The sequence below is a fragment of the Schistocerca americana genome, chromosome 5 (assembly GCF_021461395.2).
Source record: "Schistocerca americana isolate TAMUIC-IGC-003095 chromosome 5, iqSchAmer2.1, whole genome shotgun sequence".
Classification (NCBI taxonomy): Eukaryota; Metazoa; Arthropoda; class Insecta; order Orthoptera; family Acrididae; genus Schistocerca; species Schistocerca americana.
In genome coordinates, this window is record NC_060123.1 from 574,362,107 (window position 1) to 574,386,167 (window position 24,061).

Genomic DNA, 24,061 nt, shown 5'->3' on the forward strand with positions numbered 1-24,061 from the left:
AAAGTGAGGAAATAGACGTGGCAACAGGTGTACGCGAGAGGCAAACAGTATTTACAGGTGGTATGAAATGTTTTAAGTGTGGTCGTATGGGACATGTGCAGAGGCATGTACCCAGTCACCAAGGAATAGAGGAAGGGGTGGAAATCAGCAGCGTGGAGTATGGAGAAGTGGAGACAGGAGAGGTGGACAATCGTTAAACGACAGAGGGGGCCCAATACCCACCTAAGAGAGCTCCCGTTTACTGTCAATGCTACGAATACATATGCAGAGGTGGAATGTTCAGTGGTAGGATCTAAAAAGTTTAAGATTTTGTTGGACACAGGGGCGCAAGCGTCAAAGGCTACTAAGAATATAATGGGACAAAGGAAGTTAGATCCACCACGTTAAAGGCTGCGTGGAGTGGGGGATAAGGAGGTCACGCCTTTGGGGTCGGTGACAGTTGACTTACGCATAGGGAAAGTCCGATTTAATGCATGCATGGTGGTGGTACTACGGGTAACCGAGGGCTACGACATGATCCTAGGAGTAGATGTCTTACATCAACATCATGCCAAAATTGACCTTGGACAACGAACTATGGAACTTGGTGGATCGTTATTTCCGCTAGGGGAAACTGTTGTCAATGCAGAGCTGTTGCGAGGGACGTTCAATGTAATGAACAAACCAATTGAACCGCGTACATTAGCATTAAGGCTTAATTCTCATGAGTGTGTGTCCAGTGGCACCGGGAAGTCGCTTTGGGTAAGGGTGGAGTCGAATCTACCTGTGGGTACAGTATGTGTTATTGAACCATTGGAGGATAATGAAGATTTGGGTTCATTGGGTTGTTTTGTGAAACGTAGTGTTTTACGTGTACAGGAGGGGAACGACGGGCGAGTAGTGAACGCGGATAATTTTAGCGCTGTAGATGCGAATTTGAGGAAAGGAGTTTTAGTAGCAAATTTGGATGTGCCAGATGACGAAGACTGGTGTTCGAGAAGTAGGTGAAGCGATGAACCACTAACTGCCGATAGAACTGCATTGCGTGACAAAACTGAGTATTTGAAAGGAGGAGAAAGAGAGCATATGGAAGAATTATTATTAGAATTTAAAGATTTGTTTTTTCCACAAGGGCCGTTACCAGCAACTCTATAAGTTCCACATAGGATACCAACAGGGAATGAATCACCTGTTTACCGTAAACCATACAGAATACCGGGGTATTTGCAGCCCGATTCTTTGCACAATGGACATGAATGGATGCACGTGATTAGAGAGGATGCTTACGTACCTGTCACACGTCCGAGTCGTATCTAGACGTATCAGGGGTCCCATAGATCTCCAACTACACACACCCCACACCGTTACAGAGTATCCACCACCCTTAACAATCCCCTGATGACATGCAGGGTCAATGGATTCATGAGGTTGTCTCCATACCCGTACACATCCATCCGCTCGATACTCGTCCGACCAGGCAACATGTTACCAGTCGTCAACAGTCCAATGTCGGTGTTGACGGGCCCAGGCGAAGCGAAAGCCTTGTGTCGTGCAGTCATCAACGGTACGCCAGTGGGCCTTCGGCTCCCATAGCTCATATCGATGATGTTTCATTGAATGGTTCGCACGCTGACACTTGTTGATGGCCCAGCGTTGAAATCTGCATTAATTTGACGAAGGTTTGCACTTTTGTCACATTGACCGGCTCTTTTCAGTCCTCGTTGGTACCGTTCTTGCAAGATATTTTCCGTCCGCAGCAAATGTTCGAGATTTGATATTTCGCCGGATTCCTGCTATTCATGGTAGACTCGTGAAATGGTCGTACAGGAAAATCCCCACTTCATCGCTATCTCAGAGATGCTGTGTCCCGTCGCTCGTGCGCCGAGTATAAAACCACGTTAAAACTCACTGAAATCTTGATAACCTGCCACTGTAGCAGAGGTAACCGATCTAACAACTGCGCGAGACACTTGTCTTATATAGGCGTGTTTTGCCGGTTTACGTATGTCTGTATTTGAAAACGCACGCCTATACCAGTTTCTTTGGAGCTTCAGTGTAGTTTTAAGCGTAACGTAGACTGTGAAATCTGCAGTACTACCTAAAACTTTGCGAAAGAGAACTCGGGAAAAGAATCATTCTTGTCACAGTTACACATTTCGTGACTACTGCGTCTGAATATGAAGTGGAATGATGACACAGGCTCAGCCAGTAAAAGACCTCGATTTCTTCCAAGGTCGCCTACAAACTGCAGTTGTGTAGTGAAAGATGTTGCTTCGGAAACAGTTACACTCTCTGTACTGGTGTTCTCTTCAATTATTTGGGGCCCGTATCAGTTGTGAAGCGGAGCGTCTGCAAAGAGGGATAATATTCGTCTCGCACGAATGTAGCAGACACCATGAAAAATTACAGCTCACAGAATCTTGGAAGAAGCCGCCTAATACCTGCAAAAGGAAACCTGCATAGAGAAACGGAAGATCTAATTATGATCACGCTACAGTTGAGGCTATGAAGAGAAGGTAGAATACTAAGATCTCAAGCACAGGTATGAAAATAGTCATCCATCCCTGAAGGGAGGAGAACTGTTACTTATTGTGTGGTATAATGATACATACTCTCTGTCATCTATTTTATAATGGTTTACAAAATATACATGGAGTTGCAGATATAAATACAAGAAGCTAGTCGTTATTGTGATATGACAGTGTGTGTGGACGAATAAAAATCTTGAAGTTTTAAGAAACTGAACTGTATCTCTCTCTCTCTCTGTGTGTGTGTGTGTGTGTGTGTGTGTGTGTGTGTGTGTGTGTGTGTGCGTGTATGTGTGTGTGTGTGTGTGTATGTGTGTGTGTGTGGGCGCACGCGCGCGATTGAGTCGGATCAATCCTTCGGAAGAGCAGTTCTCAATGTCTGCGTGTCTGAGTGAAGTGCATCTTCTGAAATAAATTGTGTACCAGAGCAAGAGGTAGCGGTCCCACAGAAAAGTATGCATTAAAAAAAAAAAAAAAAAAAAAAATTGGTGCAACAGTTTTAATTTCATGGAGACTAAGTCATTGCAAGAGGATATCGGGACAGTTCGTCTAACAAGGTTAAATAGTCTACACGTCCCATCCCTGTTCAAACTCACCACACTCCATCTCAGCTGACACTACCTCAGTGGGACAACAGCTTCTAACATCTTTAAGGATTTAAGAGTTTACTGGCATAGAAGAACGCTGCGGAACGTTTCGAAATTATGTCAAAGGCAATTCGGAGAACAGGAGCTGAAGTCATCTTCAAAGAATACTCAAAATTTATATGTCCGAAAAATTAAAATTTCTGAACTTATGTTTACGTCTGCCCTAGCTCTTAGCCGCTCATGTTCAGAGACATATTTTTATTGCAAAAAGTATGGAAAACGCATGTGTAAGAAGTAACTATAAATAACTAAGATACTTATTGTCACTTAGGGCTAACCAAACAACCGTATTCTTTTATGAAGAACTTTCTCGAAGTCAGGAGAGCGGGATATTTCTCTCAATGGTATTGTAAGTGACTTATCTGTAGGATTGAGGAATGAGAATTATTATAACGGGATGCGAGCATGCATCGTGTATATTTGCCAACAGAAGCAGATAATAATTTTTTACACGTTTCATGCAAACTGAAATGAAAGACGGAGAGGAAGGCAGGAGGAGAAAATGGAAGGGAGGTGATTGATAGAGAAAGAGGAAGGCGTCCGGAAAAGTACTGAACCTGATCCGGCATCTCTAGACCGTAAACAGTTGTCTCAGAATTCCCCTGAAATTTCTGGAAATTCCCCACATTACGGAGCCACGTCACCTGCCAAAGATTTCCAGTTTCGTGGCTACAGTGAGGAATCAGACCACTTGCGTCAGCATATCAAGGACGAGTGCATAAAACTCCATTCGCTCATTGGTCAGGTGGGAAAAGAAAGAACAACATGCGGTGGACTCTTTTACGTGTAATGATCGTGCTTGCTTCCACACGTTCACTGACTGTCCTCCGAACCGGTTAGCAGCAGCACCTGCTGTGCTGTCGGGAGCAGCATCTGTGCTTTGTGGATGTTTCTGACATGTAGTTAAGGAAGAATACCGCATGTCACTTTACAAATTTTCTTGCACAATCTCAGACATCTAGTTGTTCAGTAAACACTGAACAAAGTACAGCTGGAGTACCTCCTACGTGACTATAATAAGACATTATGAAAATATTTACTAGGAGGCAATAGTATCTTCTCGTGCTAATAACCTCATTAACTTTTTGTCGAAACCAACAGTTTTTAGTTATTGATTCGTTCGTCATTTTGGTAATGTTTTGCTACGATATATTACACTCTCTAAGGAAAAAAACAATAAGACGCACAACGAAGGAATTATCCGAATGGGATGAAACTCGATAGATGTCATGTGCACACAAACAATAAATCAGAGTTTCACTTCAAGAGAAAGAGCTTCACAAACTGAGCAAGTCAATAACATTTTGCCGGCCGTTGTGGCCGAGCGGTTCTAGGCGCTTCAGTCCGGAACCGCGCGACTGCTACGGTCGCAGGGTCGAATCCTGCCTCGGGCATGGATGTGTGTGATGTCCTTAGGTTAGTTAGGTTTAAGTAGTTCTAGGGGACTGATGACCTCAAATGTTAAGTTCCATAGTGCTCAGAGCCATTTGAACCATTTCAATAGCTTTTTGGTCCACGTCTGGCCTTTACTCAAGCAGTCATTCTGCTTGGCATTGCTTGGCAGAGTTGTTGAATATCCGCCTGAGGGATATCGAGACGTATTATGTCCAACTGGTGCGTAAGATAGTCAAAATCCCAAGATGGTTGCAGGTCATAATGCTCCAAATGTTCTAAACCCAGGAGATATCCAGCGACCTTGTTGGCCAAGGTAGGGTCAGGCAAGCACGAAAACTAGCAGCAGAAACTGTGGCTGCATTATCTTGGCGAAATGTAAGCCCTGGATAGCTTGCAATGAAGGGCAACAGAACGAGCCGTAGAATATCGTCGACGTACCACTGTGTTTAAGGGTGCCGCAGATGACAACCCAAGAGGTCCTACTGTGCAATGAAATGGTACCCCATACCGTCATTCCTGGTTGTCTGGCTATACGGCGAGCGATATTCAAGTTCGTATCGAACCACTGTCTGGGATGTCTCGAGACACGTCTTCGCTGGTCATCTGAGCTTACTTTGAAGCGGGACTGAGCACTGAAAACAATTGTACTCCACTGAATGTGATTCCAGGGAGAATGTGCCCGACAACGCCACTACTTGCTGATGTACAGAGGGCAATGGTAGTCGGCGCAGTGGGCTCTGTGAGCTCAGCGCCCTTTCTGTGAGAAGCCTATTAATGCTCGTTGTGGTCACTGAAGCACCAGTTGCACGTCGGATCGATCGTAATGTTGACTCTAGAGTCTGAATACCTCTCTGACGATTGCTCGGTTCTCACGTTCTGTAGCCTCTCTCGGTATACTGTTTCCTTGTTGATGCTGTGTTCGCGAACGCTTCACCCATTCCTACCAACTTCGTCTAACAGTAGCATCTCCTCAAATGTCGAGCGATTCTCCGATCACTCGAGATGGCTTCTTTGAGCCCAACTACACGTCCTTCTTCAAACGCTGACAACTACGTATATTGCTTACGCGCTTGTACGCGAGGCATAGTTACACTACTGCCCATTAAAATTGCTGCACCACGAAGATGACATGCTACAGACGCATAATTTAACCGACAGGAGGAACATGCTGTGATATGCAAAGGATTAGCTTTTCAGAGCATTCACACAAGGTTGGCGCCGGTGGCGACAACCTACAACGTGCTGACATGAGGAACGTTTCCAACCGATTTCTCATCCACAAACAGCAGTTGACCTGCGTTGCCTGGTGAAACGTTGTTGTGATGCCTCGTGTAAGGAGGAGAAATGCGTACCATCACGTTCCGACTTTGATAAAGGTCGGATTGTAGCCGATCGCGATTGCGACATTGCTGCTCGCATTGGTCGAGATACAATGACTACTAGCAGAATAAGGAATCGGTGGGTTCAGGAGGGTAATACGGAAGGACGTGCTGGATCCCAACGGCCTCGTATCACTAGCAGTCGAGATGACAGGCATCTTATCAGCATGGCTGTGATGGATCGTGCAGCCACGTCTCGATCCCTGAGTCAACAGATGGGGACGTTTGCAAGACAACAACCATCTGCACGCACAGTTCGACGACGTTTGCAGCACCATGGACTATCAGCTCGGAGACCATGTCTGCGGTTACCCTTGACGCTGCATCACAGACAGGAGCGCCTGCGATGGTGTACTCAACGACGAACCTGGATGCACGAATGGCAAAACGTCATTTTTTCGGATGAGTCCAGGTTCTGTTTACAGCATCGTGATGGTCGCATCCGTGTTTGGCGACATCGTGGTGAACGAACATCGGAAGGGTGTACTCGTCATCGCCATACTAGCGTATCACCCTGCGTGATGGCGTGGGTTGCCATTGGTTACACGTCTCGGTCACCTCTTGTTCGCATTGACGGCACTTTGAACAGTGGACGTTACATTTCAGATGTGTTACGTCCCGTGGCTCTACCCTTCATTCGATCCCTGCGAAACCCTACTTTTCAGCAGTCTAATGCACGACCACATGTTGCAGGTCCTGTACGGGCGTTTCTGGATACAGAAAATGTTCGACTACTGCACTGGCCAGCGCATTCTCCAGATCTCTCACCAACTGAAAACGTCTGGTCATTGGTGGCCGAACAACTGGCTCGTCACAATACGCTAGTCACTACTCTTGATGAACTGTGGTATCCTGTTGAAGCTGCATGGGCAGATGTATCTGTACACGCTATCCAAGATCTGTTTGACTCAATGCCCAGGCGTATCAAGGCCGTTATTATGGCCAGAGGTGGTTGTTCGGGGTACTGATTTCTCAGGATCTATGCACCCAAATTGCGTGAGAATGTAATCACATGGCAGCTCTTGTATAATATATTTGTCCAATGAATACCCATTTATCATCTGCATTTCTTCTTGGTGTAGCAATTTTAATGGCCAGTAGTGTATTATCCAGCTGAGTACACGGAATGAAATCCGCAGAGACTTTATGCCCCGGTATCGAAAATATCCCTGTTTGTTATCCTTGCCAGCAGTGCGGTGAAACTGCACCGTAGCATCACAGATTCATCCGTCGGCTGTCGACGTTAACAACTTTGCATTTTCCGTCGATAACTGTGTGAATTTCATCATAGATTTCTTCAGTTTCTTCGTCATCTGCACAATAATGCGTTCACTATGCTGTTTGTAGTAGCTTACCCGCACTCCTATTTTTTTATTCATTATTAAACCTACTCCTGCATTACCCCTATTTGATTTTGTATTTATAATCCTATATTCGCCTAACCTAAAGTCTTGTTCCTTCCTGCCACCGAACTTCACTAATTCCCACTATGTCTAACTTTAACTTATCCACTTGCCTTTTTAAATTTTCTAACGTACCTGCCCGATTAAGGGATCTGACATTCCACGCTCCGATCCGTAGAACGCCAGTTTTCTTTCTCCTGATAACGACGTCCTCTTGAGTAGTCCCCGCCCGGAGATCCCAATGGGGGACTATTTTACTTCCGGAATATTTTACCCAAGAGGACGCCATCATCATTTAACCATACAGTAAAGCTGCATGCCTTCGGAAAAATTACGGCTGTAGTTTCCCCTTGCTTTCAGCCGTTCGCAGTACCATCACAGCAAGGCCATTTTGGTTAGTGTTGTAAGGCCAGATCAGTCAATCATCCAGACTGTTGCCCCTGCAACTACTGAAAAAGCCGCTGCCCCTCTTCAGGAGCCACACGTTTGTCTGGCCTCTCAACAGATACCCCTCCGTTGTGGTTGCAACTACGGTACGGCCATCTGTATCGCCGAGGCACGCATGCCTTCCCACCAACGGCAAGGTTCATGGTTCACGAAGAAATTGAAGAAATGTATGATGAAATTAAAGAAATTATTCGGATAGCGAAGGGAGACGAAAATATGATAGTCATGGGTGACTGGAATTCGTCAGTAGGAAAAGGGAGAGAAGGAAACGTAGTAGGTGAATATGGATTGGGGGTAAGAAATGAAAGGGGAAGCCGCCTGGTAGAATTTTGCACAGAGCACAACTTAATCATAGCTAACACTTGGTTCAAGAATCATAAAAGAAGGCTGTATACCTGGAAGAAGCCTGGAGATACTGACAGGTTTCAGATAGATTATATAATGGTAAGACAGAGATTTAGGAACCAGGTTTTAAATTGTAAGACATTTCCAGGGGCAGATGTGGACTCTGACCACAATCTATTGGTTATGAACTGTAGATTAAAACTGAAGAAATTGCAAAAAGGTGGGAATTTAAGGAGATGGGACCTGGATAAACTGACTAAACCACAGATTGTACAGAGTTTCAGGGAGAGCATAAGGGAACAATTGACAGGAACGGGGGAAAGAAATACAGTAGAAGAAGAATGGGTAGCTTTGAGGGATGAAGTGGTGAAGGCAGCAGAGGACCAAGTAGGTAAAAAGACGAGGGCTAGTAGAACTCCTTGGGTAACAGAAGAAATATTGAATCAAATTGATGAAAGGAGAAAATATAAAAATGCAGTAAATGAAGCAAGCAAAAAGGAATACAAACGTCTCAAAAATGAGATCGACAGGAAGTGCAAAATGGCTAAGCAGGGATGGCTAGAGGACAAATGTAAGGATGTAGAGGCTTATCTCACTAGGGGTAAGATAGATACTGCCTACAGGAAAATTAAAGGGACCTTTGGAGAAAAGAGAACCACTTGTATGAATATCAAGAGCTGAGATGGAAACCCAGTTCTAAGCAAAGAAGGGAAAGCAGAAAGGTGGAAGGAGTATACAGAGGGTCTATACAAGGCCGATGTACTTGAGGACAATATTATGGAAAAGGATGGAAAAGGATGTAGATGAAGATGAAATGGGAGATATGATACTACGTGAAGAGTTTGACAAAGCACTGAAAGACCTGAGACATTCGAAATACCCTCAGACTTCAAGAAGAATATAATAATTCCAATCCCAAAGAAAGCAGGTGTTGACAGATGTGAAAATTACCGAACAATCAGTTTAATAGGCCACAGCTGCAAAATACTAACGCGAATTCTTTACAGACGAATGGAAAAACTAGTAGAAGCCGACCTTGGGGAAGATCAGTTTGGATTCCGGAGAAATATTGGAACACGTGAGGCAATACTGACCCTACGACTTATCTTAGAAGCTAGATTAAGGAAAGGCAAACCTACGTTTCTAGCGTTTGTAGACTTAAGGAAAGCTTTTGACAATGTTGACTGGAATACTCTCTTTCAAATTCTGAGAGTGGCAGGGGTAAAATACAGGGAGCGAAAGGCTATTTACAACTTGTACAGAAACCAGATGGCAGTTACAAGAGTCGAGGGACATGAAAGGGAAGCAGTGGTTGGGAAGGGAGTGAGACAGGGTTGTAGCCTCTCCCCGATGTTATTCAATCTGTATATTGAGCAAGCAGTAAAGGAAACAAAAGAAAAATTCGGAGTAGGCATTAAAATCCATAGAGAAGAAATAAAAACTTTGAGGTTCGCCGACGACATTGTAATTCTGTCAGAGACAGCAATGGACTTGGAAGAGCAGTTGAACGGAATGGACAGTGTCTTGAAAGGAGGATATAAGATGAACATCAACAATAGAAAAACGAGGATAATGGAATGTAGTCGAATCAAGTCGGGTGATGCTGAGGGAATTAGATTAGGAAATGAGACATTTAAAGTAGTAAAGGACTTTTGCTATTTGGGGAGCAAAATAACTGATGATGGTCGAAGTAGAGAGGATACAAAATGTAGACTGGCAATGGCAAGGAAACCGTTTCTGAAAAAGAGAAATTTGTTAACATCAAGTATAGGTTTAAGTGTCAGGAAGTCATTTCTGAAAGTGTTTGTATGGAGTGTAGCCATGTATGGAAGTGAAACATGGACGATAAATAGTTTGGACAAGAAGAGAATAGAAGCCTTCGAAATGTGGTGCTACAGAAGAATGCTGAAGATTAGGTGGGTAGAACACATAACTAATGATGAGGTATTGAACAGAATTGGGGAGAAGAGGAGTTTGTGGCACAACTTGACTAGAAGAAGAGATCGGTTGGTAGGACATGTTCTGAGGCATCAAGGGATCACCAATTTAGTACTGGAGGGCAGCGTGGTGGGTAAAAATCGTAGAGGGAGACCAAGAGATGAATACACTAAGCAGATTCAGAAGGATATAGGTTGCAGTAGGTACTGGGAGATGAAGAAGCTTGCACAAGATAGAGTAGCATGGAGAGCTGCATGAAACCAGTCTCAGGACTGAAGATCACAACAACAACTGTGTGAATAACAATTTGTAACCAACTAGCAAAACTCCTTGGTGCTGGGTCTTTCTTTGTCCTTTAAAGTGTACATGGTTCTGTTTTCGTCAGAAACTGTCTACGAACAAGAGAATTTTCACGGTACAGTGTGGCTAAGAAACATACAAATGCACCTGGAACCAAAGATTTGAGAGCTGTTTCTCGCTCACAACCAGAAGGTTGTTTCCATGTGTGCGTGCTACGCTGCTCTCTGTTGAGTTTTTGGGGGATGGAGGGAGTTCGTAAAGTTTGCGGTTCTAGACACTACAGTCTGGAACCGCGCGACCGCTACGGTCGCAGGTTCGAATCCTGCCTCGGGCATGGGTGTGTGTGATGTCCTTAGATAAGTTAGGTTTAAGTACTTATAAGTTCTTGTTACATATTTTGCCAGGTTTCCAAACATCCCTTCTCTCTTTAGTTCTGTATGATGAGTAATGTAAAGCTCACACTATAACATCGAAAATTCAAGCCCAAACCAGAAGATGGCTCCAGTTCTTGTCCAGGTATTCACCCTTCAGTGCAACACTTTTTCCGAATGTAGGATGACACGCCAGGGAGCATTGTAGTAAAAGTCGACATTTTGTCGGTTCAGGAAGCGTTCGACCTTGAAATTTATGTGGTCGTTATTATGGAAATGTATTCCACATTGTTCCTTAATCCGAAGAAAGAGGAGGAAGTCACTGGGTGCTGCGTCTGGACAATTCGGGGTATCAGCTCAAATTTGACATGCCCCAGAATCACTAGAATGAGCTGGGACGCTGTTGTGTTGAGAAAAGCTTACCGCCAAGCTTCGTCTTGTCATCCCTCCCCAGTCTTCCCAATGACTTCTGGCAATAAACTCCTATGACTGATCATAATCTGTTAACACCACACCACGACACTCTCAGAAGATACTCGGCATTACCTTGCCCGAACGTGGTTCTGTCTTCGTCTTTTTCAGCGGTGTTGAATCTCCACCTGTCATTGCTCTTTGGTGTCGATATTCTAGCGTTACACCCACAACTCGTCCATGCTGATTAGATCATTAAGATTTAACGTGGAGTGGTCTGATACAAGTGCTGCCTCTGGTGGGCGGGCGATCTGAATACGCGTGTGAAACGGTCGAGCCCAACGGTCCGCCACCTCCGTCACATTCAAAGTGTCTTGTAGAATGTTCAACAGTAATACCTAACTGATTTTTCACTCTTCTATCGTCTCCATTCTGATATGCCGGTCATCGGACACCAAGAACTACACATCCCTTACGATTCCGAATTCTTGACAGAGAATAGTCCGCCACTTCGCTATTAATAAGCCGTGCTTGTTAGCCCACACTGGAAACGTCTGCGCCACCTAAACATGGTGTCATAGGCTGCTGCGTTTCTGCCGTACACGTTCACCAGTTCAGCATGGGTCGACCCCGAGTTGCTCTATTTCAGCTGCAGAGAACGATTTTTCGCACGATACTCCAATTTATCAATGTTCGATGTAGTTTTGTTTTGTCTCCTCCGGCGACTTGCTACGGTACTGTGGAGTGGGCATTTCATTGTCTTCCAGAACTACTACCATGTACCTGCAGTCAAACAAAATATTAATTACTTGATTTGCTCGAGGTGATAAATATAATTTTACGAATAATCTCGTACTATTAGCTGAGGAAGTTTTTCTCGTCTTTTCTGTTGGTACGATCTTCCCGTTCCTATTTTCTGTTGTTTGTCTTTCAATTTTAATAAAATTTAATTCTGCTCTTACCTGCTGCTTATTTGTCCTGTCCAACTTCCACTTTTCTTAGGAAAGATATTTCAGCGTTTTTGAATATTGATAAAGTTCCTCTGTAAGGAGATCCACGCCTCCATCCCATTAGTCAGAATCGTTACTCTCAGTATTATTATTTTTACTATTATTAGTATTACTATTAAGGGGAGCGCTAAAACAAAATCAATTTTCATGGCATTTTTTGTCTCTTTCTTTTTTCTTCCTTAAAACCTCCCATATATTCTCTTCTGTCCAGTTCTTTTTTATTTCCTTTTCTTTGGACGTGTGCTGAAATTCTTGTTTTACAATTTTTTCACTGTATTTTTCTGAATGTGTCATGTCTTCTGTGGAGATGTTCAGTTTCTCAAGGTCTTCCACAGTTCCTTTACCCAATTGGTTTTCACCTTACTAGTTGTCTCCACGTTAAAATTTTTCTTGGTCAATCTACTTTCTTTCATCCTAAGTATTAGTCAGTAGAACTTTGCGCTTCTATTCCATTTTATACTGACGGTTTTATCCTTGTGTCTCCCAATCTTTACCCCATTGACTCGTTTTTCCCATGTCCTGATTATTTTCTCCAAAATCGTCTCTTTCTGTTCGTACGGTTCCCTTGTCGATCTCTTCATGCAGGTCCTTTCTTCCTAAATCTTTTTTCAGTATTTTCCTCTCTTGTTTCTCCGTCTCCTTGATTTTCGTTCTTCCCGTGGTTACTGTTGATTCTGAGGCGTATGCGACCTCTGGTAAGATTACTGTGTGTCTCAATTTTGCGTTGATGGAATTAGTTCTTTTATTATAATGGTTCCCTTAAGTCTGTATACTTTTTGAAGTTTTGTGACCCTTTATTCATTGGATGTCAATTTCACTCCTGTTTTCCCCATAGTCTTTTCCAAATATTTGAAACTTTCTGCTTATCTTATCTTTCCAAAACTCGTTACAGTTGGTGCCTGTCTGTGAATTTGGTATCCATTCATTGTGGTTTTTTTTTCATTCTAAATTTGTAGTCCAGTTTTGGCTGAGATTTCGTGTAATGTTTCTAGAGCTTTTCTGACTTCTTTTCTGTTACTTGTTATGGTGGCTATATCATTGACAGAAGCCAGACATTTTATGCTGACGGTTCTATCCTTGTGTCTCCCAATCTTTACCCCATTGACTCCTTTTTCCCACGTCCTGATTATTTTCTCCAAAATCGAGCTAAATAGAATAGGTGACAGGCCATCTTCCTGTCTCTCTATATCTTGACTTCGAATGGTTCTCAGATCTCTCCAATAAACTTTACTTTGGACGTTGTATTTGTTAATATTTTGTGGATTAGCTTTCTGATCTTGTTGTCCACCTTCATTTCTTCCACTATGTTGAAGAGTGTTCTCTATCTATGGTGTCGTAGGTCTTCTTGAAGTCATAGAATGTTATTGTGGTGTTCCTGGATTTTATTGTTGTTAATGTTGTTCTCAGGCACCAGATCTGTTCGCTGCTTCTCCTTGGTATCGTCCTCTTTGTGGATCTGTTTGAAGATATAACCGACTTAGCGGTTCTTTGCACAGAATTTTTGTGTCACTGGCAGTAGTAAATTCCTCTGTAGTTATAAGGGGCTGTCTTGTCTCCTTCCTTGAGCAGTGGGTGTGTTAGCGCTGATTTCCGTTCTTACAGTACCTTTCCTGTTTCCCATATGTTTTTGATGGTTATGTGTATTTGGGGTGTGATGTTTCCGCGGTCCAATTTCCAGACTTCAGCAATCTGTCCATGTTCTCCAGGTGTTGTGTAAATTTCACTGATTTTATTATTTTCACGATCTCCTCGTGTTTTGGCTGTTCGGAATCGAGATAAGGTTCTGGCTTCTCGAGCTGTAGAATCTGCATCGATTTTTCTCAGTTTAGTAGTGTGTCGAAATATTGCGGTAATATTTCACAGTTCTTTTTCGGGTTTGTCTCCAGTGTTCAGTCTTATCTTTTGAATCATAACTCGCTGGTTTATATCCCGTCGTATTTTCTCTGAATGTTATAAAAATTTCGTGTGTTGTTTTTGTTGAAGTCCTCTTCTATTTCCTTCAGTCTGTAGTTGTCTTAACCTCTTTTTTCTCTACGGATTATTTTCGAAGTGGTCCTTTGTATCCTGTTGAATTCTTTCCATTTTTAGATGTTATATTACTGCTAAATTTTATCCAAGTTCGTATTCTGTCTTCTATGGCTCAGTCACATGTCATGTTCTAGCATCGGTGTTTTCTTTTTCTCGGTGGTTGCCCCATTACTTTCACTATTTTATTGTGTGGTTTCTTCCTCTAGCAAGAGAAATAAAGATAGTTCGTAACAGACTAATTCGATATTCCAGATAGATTTTCGAATCCACTTCAAAGTTAAGTTTGAGCCAAGTCAACTCTACATCTGTTTATGACATTATTGCTGCTCATTCTTTAGATTTACGAAATAGACCTAGAGAATGAGTCGACGTTATGAAACTCTCCCGATGATCACATATTAATGAAAAAGAAGCTGCTCTTATTTGTCACAAAGGTATGGTGTCATTTATCTTCTCGAAAATTCATCAATTCTCGAAGATATTGCAGTTGTATCTCCAAAGGTACAATGAGCTATCGCTGCTTAACGATTCATCATGGCACGCCTATCAAAAAATTTTCGAAAAGCTTCAACAATGACTAAAGAGATTAGGCGATCATCCTGTGCCGTGACAATACGTCTGAGATCACATTAATCTTAGTTCCTCGAATCAGCAGAAGTCAAATTTACGACTCTCTCATGCTATTATCTTGATAGTAGCAAAGTTATGCGTAGCAAAAGATTCAACAGCCACGAAAACGGAAAAAATGATTAGGTTTTAACAGCCCTTCAAAACTAGAGAAAAAGATTTTTCAACTGTTAACTGCTTATCCATATTACAATGAATTTAATTAACAAGATGAAAACATAAAATTTACTCTCGACTACGAAAATAACTATAGACTTTACCATTATCAAAAAAAAAATAACAAACACATTATTCAAGTCACCTAGCAGCACAGTAATATGCTGCTTGTACAGCGGGGTCAGTAACATACCAACGGATAAAAATGACCCTTCAGAAAAAATTCCACACATCCAAACAAACATCTACATCCAGTGCACAGGTTAATAGGACTATGAACAACGTCATATAGTGGAAAACCAGGCAACTTACAAACAGAACTTTGAAAATAACAAATTTCCCGTGCAACTTTCGCTGGAAAACCCTCGTACAGACTTGCAAAATAAACACAAAACAAGCTACAACACACACCTAAATAAATGCAGTCAGGAATGTATAAAATTATATGTGCTACCTGAAAATCTCGCTGTGTAGACGAAACAGGAAGCGTGTTCCATGAATGCTGCAGTGAGAATGTAAATGCTATCCTACAAATAATTGTCAAAATCTGTCGCATACATAAAGGACACTTGTCACCATTTCCACAGCATAAAATAAAAACTGCATACATTCTACGAAGTGGACATGAGTACCAAATGAATTTATTTGACGATTTTGCTATATTGATGAAAGGCATTTCACATGGACACTTTTTTAATGAGAAAATTGAAACTAAGAAGTAAATTTCTCTCAAAACTTCTGTATAGTTAATAAGTTATTTAACAAACAAAAAACTTATGCAGAGTTCTTGGAAAATGGTATAAATCAATAATTGTATAAGTAATACATATTGAATAATAACAAAAATCGTTCATTGCAATGTCTGTCATAATGTTGTTTGCGTATAATACCATTTTCACATCATCTGAGCAGCTTTATAATCTGCTCCAGCGATTCCAGTATAAACATTTTTATGCAAACTATGTAGCGATGTTTTGTTTGTACTTGTTTGCTCTTAGTGCCACTTACGGACGAAGTTTTTTCTCGTAATTTCTAAGTCAAGCAATCCATAAACGGTATAAATTAATGTCTAGTAAATTTTTCAGGCATGATAACATTTTGGCACCTAACCTAAATGGCACTGCCAGCAAAATCATTGGTTCTTTGGCCGTGTACTCAAGACTTGCCAGATTAACATAACAGCATCTCCTAAATCGGAAAACATACACTGTGCTGTCCAAGTCTAATAAGTCACAGCTGTCTTTTCCAAGACACGAATAAGGAGGTGTCCAGTTAAGACACAATTTTATTTTCAAATTCAGTTGTACAGATGCCCCTCATGGATTACCCAGTTCGCAACTGTCATTTTCTTCTTCCTCCTCATTGCTAGTCCTATAGCGTGAGAGAATTAGGGGAGAATGGAAGGGAAAAAATAATAGGTTTAAAATATTATTTCTATTTGTCAGGCTTAAAAGACGAATAGATTTCGAAGAACCGTAGCCCCAAAAAAAAGCAGATATCCACCTTCGAGTCCTGGTATGGTACACACAATTATTTATCGCAAGAGATTAACATTGTGTTCACACTGTCAGTAAGTAAGAAAATTTGTTTACTCTTATAGCAAAAGGCTTTAAGCTCAGTTGATTAACTCTAGTCACAGACATTAAACAAATAAAGTGTGAAATTACAGTATTAAAAACGTCAGGCACTAAGACCAACTGTGACTGTGTAAATGATATATGTTCGAAATGGAAACAGTATCAGTGCAGAATTTATCAGCTTTTATTGGGTGTTTCGAGGTTTGGTACGTCATGTTCAGGTGGATGAGGTTTACAATATGGCGGCAGTGTCTCTGTTAGTGATATTACCACGACACACTGACAGGGCACATTGCTTTCTATTGTTAAACAAGCGAACGGTAAACAGTGGGTCCAGTCACAATGCCATAACATCTCCAGAGGAACATTGTTTTGAGGTTTGACCTGAAGATGAGATACTAAACCTCGAAACTTTCCGTAAAATGTCGTTAAACTTTTCAGGAATTGATTTCGTTGTACCATGTTACTATAATATTTGTTGATCAGTTTCTTGAATGCGTGATGAGTAATCGGACGTTTGTATTTATCCGCTGTTATTTGTAGTTTTATCCCTATTTTATGTGGGACATATGTATCACCGTAGACACGAAATAAAATAAATGTAGGGAACCATTTTATGAAAAAATGGAGTGGGAACTGTAAAAATAGAATAAGCACTAATATTGAGACAATAACCTTTAATTATTCACAAGTTAATATCAATGATTTTTTTCATAGGTTGGATAGTTACACAATGGCATTTTACAGTGGTTACAGGTGATATTAGTTCTTATCTCTTGTGCTGCAGTTTTTGCATCGTGTTCTTTCTATTGTTTGGAGCCGCATCTTCAGTAACTCTGTTAACTCTTGGTTTGTTTTTTTATGAGAAAAGTTTGCGTTCCCTTCTTTTTGTCTCTCGTCCGACTGATTACTGTCTTGTAAGAAGGCAGAAAAAATACACTTGATCAGATTGCCCACCATTACTGTAAGCCCACATGATGAAACTATACGCTAATGAGACGTCTGTGAGAAAATAAAAAAGACACTGCTACATATTAGGGAGATAAGCATACATTCTTACCATGAGGAAGCAAAATAGTTCATAGAAGCACATACGACACAGGATGGTAAAGACTTAATTTCAGATATATACTAATGACAAAACAAAAATTCCTCTACGCCCTGGGTAGAAGGGAAAACGATACAACCAAGTGATCAACTGAATAAGATTTTATTTATTCGAGTCAGAATCCGTACTAAACTCTATATGATATAGCTATGTAATATTATGGGCTACTGCCTAAACAACAATTTATGTCACTTACAAATTACTCTGTTAATTGCAAGAAAATCAGATGAAAATACTAAATGATCTTCACCCAGAATTGGGAATTAGCAAGTTCACCCTCTTCAGCTTTCATCAATTCTTCGTCATTGCGTGATTCTGGGCAGCATAGGCAGTGCCACAGGTGATCCATTTTCGGTTCTCTTCCATATTCACATTGTGTCTGTATTCCGCCTGCTTAACTGAGTGCTAACGTGTTTGCCTACCATGCAGCGGTCCCGGGTTCGATTCCCGGCCCGGTTGGGCATTTCCTCCGCCCGGGAACAGGGTGTTGTGTTGTCCTCATCATCGTCTGTTTCATCATCATCGACGCGCAAGTCGTCCAGCGTGGCGTCACCTGAAATAAGACTTGCATCCGGCGGCGGAACTTCCTAGAGTGGGGCCTGCGGGCCAACAATGCCAAACGATCATTCCATTTCACAGTGTCTGTACTGTAATCGCACTTTTCTCACATCAGCTACTGGAAGCCACTGGTCAAGGCAGTCAGGTAGCATTTCTTAAGTTCCGAAAAACATTTGAATCACTATTACACCTACGTTTATTATCAAAAGAACGATTGAGTAAGGTGTGAAATATTATATAAAGGATTTATTAGTAAAGAGGACGCAGCGTGTTGTTCTGGATGGAGAGGTATTGACATAAGTAAAGGCGCTTAAGGCATTCCCCATGGGTTTGTGTTGGATCACTTGCTGTTCGTATCGTTTATTGATAACTTGGCTGGTAATGTTCATCGCAACCTCAGATTCTTCGTAATTGATGTGGTTATCTAGATCGAAGTACTGTCTGAAAAGCGCTGTACAGAACTTCAGATCTTGAAAAAATTTCGAAGTAACGCAAAGACTGACAACGTGCTTAAACCCTTCTGAAATTTAAAACTGTGCTCCTACGAAACGAAGGAATATAGTATGGTAAGACCACACTATCAGTTTGTCACAACTAAAATCAGTGAACTCAAACAAGTGTTTGAGGAGTAGGAATATGAAAGGAAACAATCAAACATGATCAGTCGTAGTTGAAGTGGGTGGCAGACTTCTGTTCATTGGTAGGATAGAAGAAAAGTGTGGTCAATCTACAAAGGAGATTGCGTGCAAAACAGTCATGTTTAACAGGATATTGCTCAAGTGTCTGGAGCCCATACCACATAGTATTAACAGGGGGTATTTAAACCTATGTAAGACAGGACGCACACCAATGGGCAGACGTCTGTTTGACCAGTTAGTGAGCGTCACGGAGATGCTGGAAGAACTGAACTGGCAGGCTCTTGCATATAAATGCTAGTTATCCGGTGAAAATGTGCTTTGCAAGTTCGAGAAGGAATATGCTACATTACCCTGCACTTACCTTCAGCAGAGATAGCGAAGGTAAGAGTAGATTAATTACAAACCACTTAAGCATTCATCGGGTCACGTTCCATACGTGAATGGAATGGGATGAAGCTCGCATTGTTGGTACAATATTAATAATGTCACATTGGTTTGCAGAGTGTAGAAGTTGAAGAAAGAAGTACTTTCGTAGGGCACAAGGAAAGATTCAACTAAACTGACACTAGTTTGAGTTTCCGACTGTTTTGAAACGTCCCCTTAGAAAAATTAATGAATTACTGTGCTGATAAACCTCTTACGTTATTTGATTTTCAAACAGCTGAGCAGAACTGAACGTACTAAGATAATTCTCTCTTTACTTATTCTCATCAAAGCTAAACTGACACACAATATTTTTAGCGCAACGCAATCTGACTTTCAACAGGCCCTACAAAAGAATGGCCCTGACTAACAATAAACTATACCTTTCATGAATCACTTACCTCACAAAAATCTTCGTTACTCGAACTACTGCAATACAGCGTGCGCCAATACTGGCAGCTGAATAAAAGATTCTAACTACTGAAGGCACTAACTACTGATATGCATAGTTAGCAAATGAAAAATTTTGATAGAGAACAAACAATGTATTTTCCTTAATAATATTCAAAAGTTATATATATATATATATATATATATATATATATATATATATATATATATATATATATCAGTTCATGATATCCAGTCTTACAAATTTACTCTTTCTGATGCACACACGTCCAGATCTTCCGCTCTCAAAATTCTGCCATCTCTCTCCCAACATCCACCACTGCTGGCGGCTCACCTCTAATTGCGCAACGCCACGCGCTGTTCACATCCAACTGCCCAACACTACAATAACGAATATTCCAACAATGCCAACCAGCCACAGACTTCACACAGCACAGTCAGTGATTTTCATATAGAGCGCTACGTGGGTTTACCAACATAAAAACCTAAACAGCCTACTTACAGTTTATACAAGGGTGTCCCAGGAGGAATGACCAACATTCAAGGATGTGGCAGGAGCGATCATTCATAGCAAAAAAGTCCAGTAAACATGGGCTATAAACATGTAACTTAAGAACTATGAACACCCCTTCGTTTTCGGTATTCTAAAACAAATCTCTTCTACTGCAAACAACTTGTTTCCCATATTTTGAGACATTGTAGTGTGGACTAAAAGAAGAAAAAAATGAGCAGTGAAAATAGGCTCTAAAATGCATACCTTAAGAGCTACGAGTATTTGTTCAGTAGAAGATACGTGTTTCACACTAGCGAAGACGAGCAAGCGCTCATAACTGTTGAGATACGCACTTTAAAACCCATCTTTATCACATTTTTTTGCTTCGAATAATCGTTGCTGTTGTATCCCCGAATATTGACCACTCTACTAGGGACACCCTGTGTGCTAGAGAGATAAGGTAAGCTGATGCATGCTGTTGGTTATCGTGGTTCGCGTATCTGGTAACTTGGATGGCCGCAGCGCCGTAAAGCAGTCGCACCACGCGCTCGTTAAGAGCGAGCTGTTGTCCTTGCCGCGGGATCAGCACTTAACCGGAGATGACCTCTGCTAAACGAGGCCATCGGAGCAGAAATTCAGCATGTGTCGGTACGCGCGGCGTTGGCCTAGCGCCCCACATTTCCGGCCTATGACGGCGGCGCGCGCGAGGTCTAGGAGCGCGCGGATCCACCCTTCCCTCCCCCCTCCACGCCAGAGCACACGCCTTCGCCACTGGCGTGTCTTCATCGCGGCAGCCGCTTATTTACGGCGCGGCTTTCACCGCGGGCTTTCTAGGCGCTTCCTGCCGGCTTTCTCGCATGGGCGGGGCCCGTTCGCGGCTGCAGCTGCAGAGAGCCCCCCACGGGGGCCCACAGCAGGGGAAAATCGCGCGGAAGGTTATTAATCGTCGGTCCGCCCGAAAGCTGCCGAGCCGGCTCCGCGAAAGAAGCGTGCGGGGTTCGTGCCCCGTCGCCGGTCCCGCCGACGCGCACTCTCACCGTTCGACTGTCGCCGTGAAATACTGCTCTTTCTCAGGTTGCAACAGCTGCAGCAGCGGGAAGCCTGCAGTTCGAGACGGGGCGGAAATAATCGTATTCTATGCCAGAAATGAAACAGCTTTGCAAGGCAGCTTCACCACGCATTCTTTTGCACCCTTTCTCCTCACCCCACCCTCTCCCTCCCTCACACCAAGGCTCAAATCCCCCTCCGCCCACACATCTACATCTACATACATACTACGCAATCCACCATACGGTGCGTGGCGGAGGGTACTTCGTACCACAACTAGCATCTTCTCTCCCTGTTCCACACCCAAACAGAACGAGGGAAAAATGACTGCCCATATGCCTCTGTACGAGCCCTAATCTCTCTTATCTTTGTGGTCTTTCCGCGAAATATAAGTTGGCGGCAGTAAAATTGTACTGCAGTCAGCCTCAAATGCTGGTTCTCTAAATTTCCTCAGTAGCGATTCACGAAAAGAACGCCTCCTTTGCTCCAGAGATTCCCAACCGCGTTCCTGAAGCATTTCCGTAACATTCGCGTGATGATCAAACCCACCAGTAACAAATCTAGCAGCCCGCCTCTGAATTGCTTCTATGTCCTCCCCCAATCCGACCTGATAGGGATCCCAAACGCTCGAGCAGTACTCAAGAATAGGTCGTATTAGTGTTTTATAAGCGGTCTCCTTTGCAGATGAACCACATCTTCCCAAAATTCTACCAATGAACCGAAGACGACTATCCGCCTTCACCACAACTGCAATTACATGCATGTCCCACTTCATATCTCTCTGCCGGCTGGCGGTGACCGTGCGGTTCTAGGCGCTGCAGTCCGGAACCGCGGGACTGCCACGGTCGCAGGTTCGAATCCTGCCTCGGGCATGGATGTGTGTGATGTCCTTAGGTTAGTTAGGTTTAAGTAGTTCTAAGTTCTAGGGGACTGATGACCTAAGATGTTAAGTCCCATAGTGCTCAGAGCCATTTGAGCCATATCGCTCTGCAATGTTATGCCCAAAAATTTAATCGACGTAACTGTGTCAAGTGCTACACTACTAATGGAGTATTCAAACATTACAGTATTCTTTTTCCTATTCATCTGCATTAATTTACATTTATCTATATTTAGAGTTAGCTGCCATTCTTTACACCAATCACAAATCCTGTCCAAGTCATCTTGTATCCTCCTACAGTCACTCAACGACGATACCTTCCCGTACACCACAGCATCATGAGCAAACAGCTGCACATTGCTGCCCATCCTATCCAAAAGATCATTTATGTAGATAGAAACAAACAGCGGACCTACCACACTTCCGTGGGTCACTCCAGATGATGCCCTCACCTCCGATGAACACTCACCATCGAGGACAACGTACTGGGTTCTATTACTTAAGAAGTCTTCGAGCCACTCACATATTTGGGAACCAATCCCACATGCTCGTACCTTAGTTAGGAGTCTGCAGTGGGGCACCGAGTCAAACGCTTTCCGGAAGTCAAGGAATATGGCATCCGTCTGATACCCTTCATCCGTGGTTCGCAAGATATCGTGTGAAAAAAGGGCGAGTTGCGTTTCGCTGGAGCGATGCTTTCTAAAGCCGTGCTGATGCATGGACAGCAACTTCTCTGTCTCAAGAACATTCATTACATTCGATCTGAGAATATGTTCGAGAATCCTGCAACAAACCGATGTTAAGGATATTGGTCTGTAATTTTGAGGATCCGTCCTTCTAGTCTTCTTGTATACAGGCGTCAGCTGCGCTTTTTTCCAGTCGCTCGGGACTTTACGTTGGGCAAGAGATTCGCGAAAAATGCAAGCTAAGTAAGGAGCCAATGCAGTAGAGTACTATCTGCAAAACCGAATTGGAATCCCATCAGGACCTGGCGATTTATTTATTTTCAACCCATTCGGCTGCTTCACAACCCCAGGGATGTCTATCACTATGTCCTCCATATGCGAATCTGTATGAGACTGAAACGGCGGTATGTTTGTACTATCCTCCTGCGTGAAAGATTTCTGAAATGCTAAATTTAAAATTTCAGCTTTCGTTTTGCTGTCTTCCGTTGGGGGCCAGACTGATCAGTGAGTGACTGGATGGAAGCCTTCGACCTGCTTACCGATTTTACATAAGACAAGAGTTTCCTTGGGTTTTCAGCAAGATCTTTTGCTAAGGTATGACGCTGGCAGTGGTTTCGATGCAGCTGCTAAAGTAACAGGACGTCTGCAGTTCATGACAGGACCGAAAAACCTTGCTCTTCGCGAGAAATGAAACAGCATTGCAAGGGAGCTTCACCATGCATTCTTTGGCATTCTTTCTCCACACCCTCTCCCCCCCCCCCCCTCCTTCTCTCGGAGGTTCAAATCCCTGTCGTCCGCCCACCGAGACGTAGATTTCGATGAACACCCTAAATCACATAAGATGAACTCCAGGATGGTTCTCTAGAAAGGATGAGGGCGAATTTAAACCCATTTGCATTCTTCCACTGTTATTAAGGGCTTTAGAATACGTAGTCCACGAACAGCTCGCGTATTATTTAACACCAAATAACCTTAAGACGAATACCAGACGGGTTTTCGGAAAAATAGCAGCTCGACGACCGTTCTCATTAAAGTGACGTACTAACTGAAAACAACTATGGACAACCAACCGGAGACCATTTTTTGTTTCTCAGCTTTCAGCATAGCTTTAGAACCTCGGTTTTCTTTAACTCCTGTAAAATGGTTCCATTCATACCTCACAGTCAGCCAATCGTGTGTAATGATATAAACTAAATGGTCACCATGGAGGTGCGTAGTATCTGTGGTCCCACAAGGATCATTATTGGTCCCATTACATTTCTCATTATCCACTAAG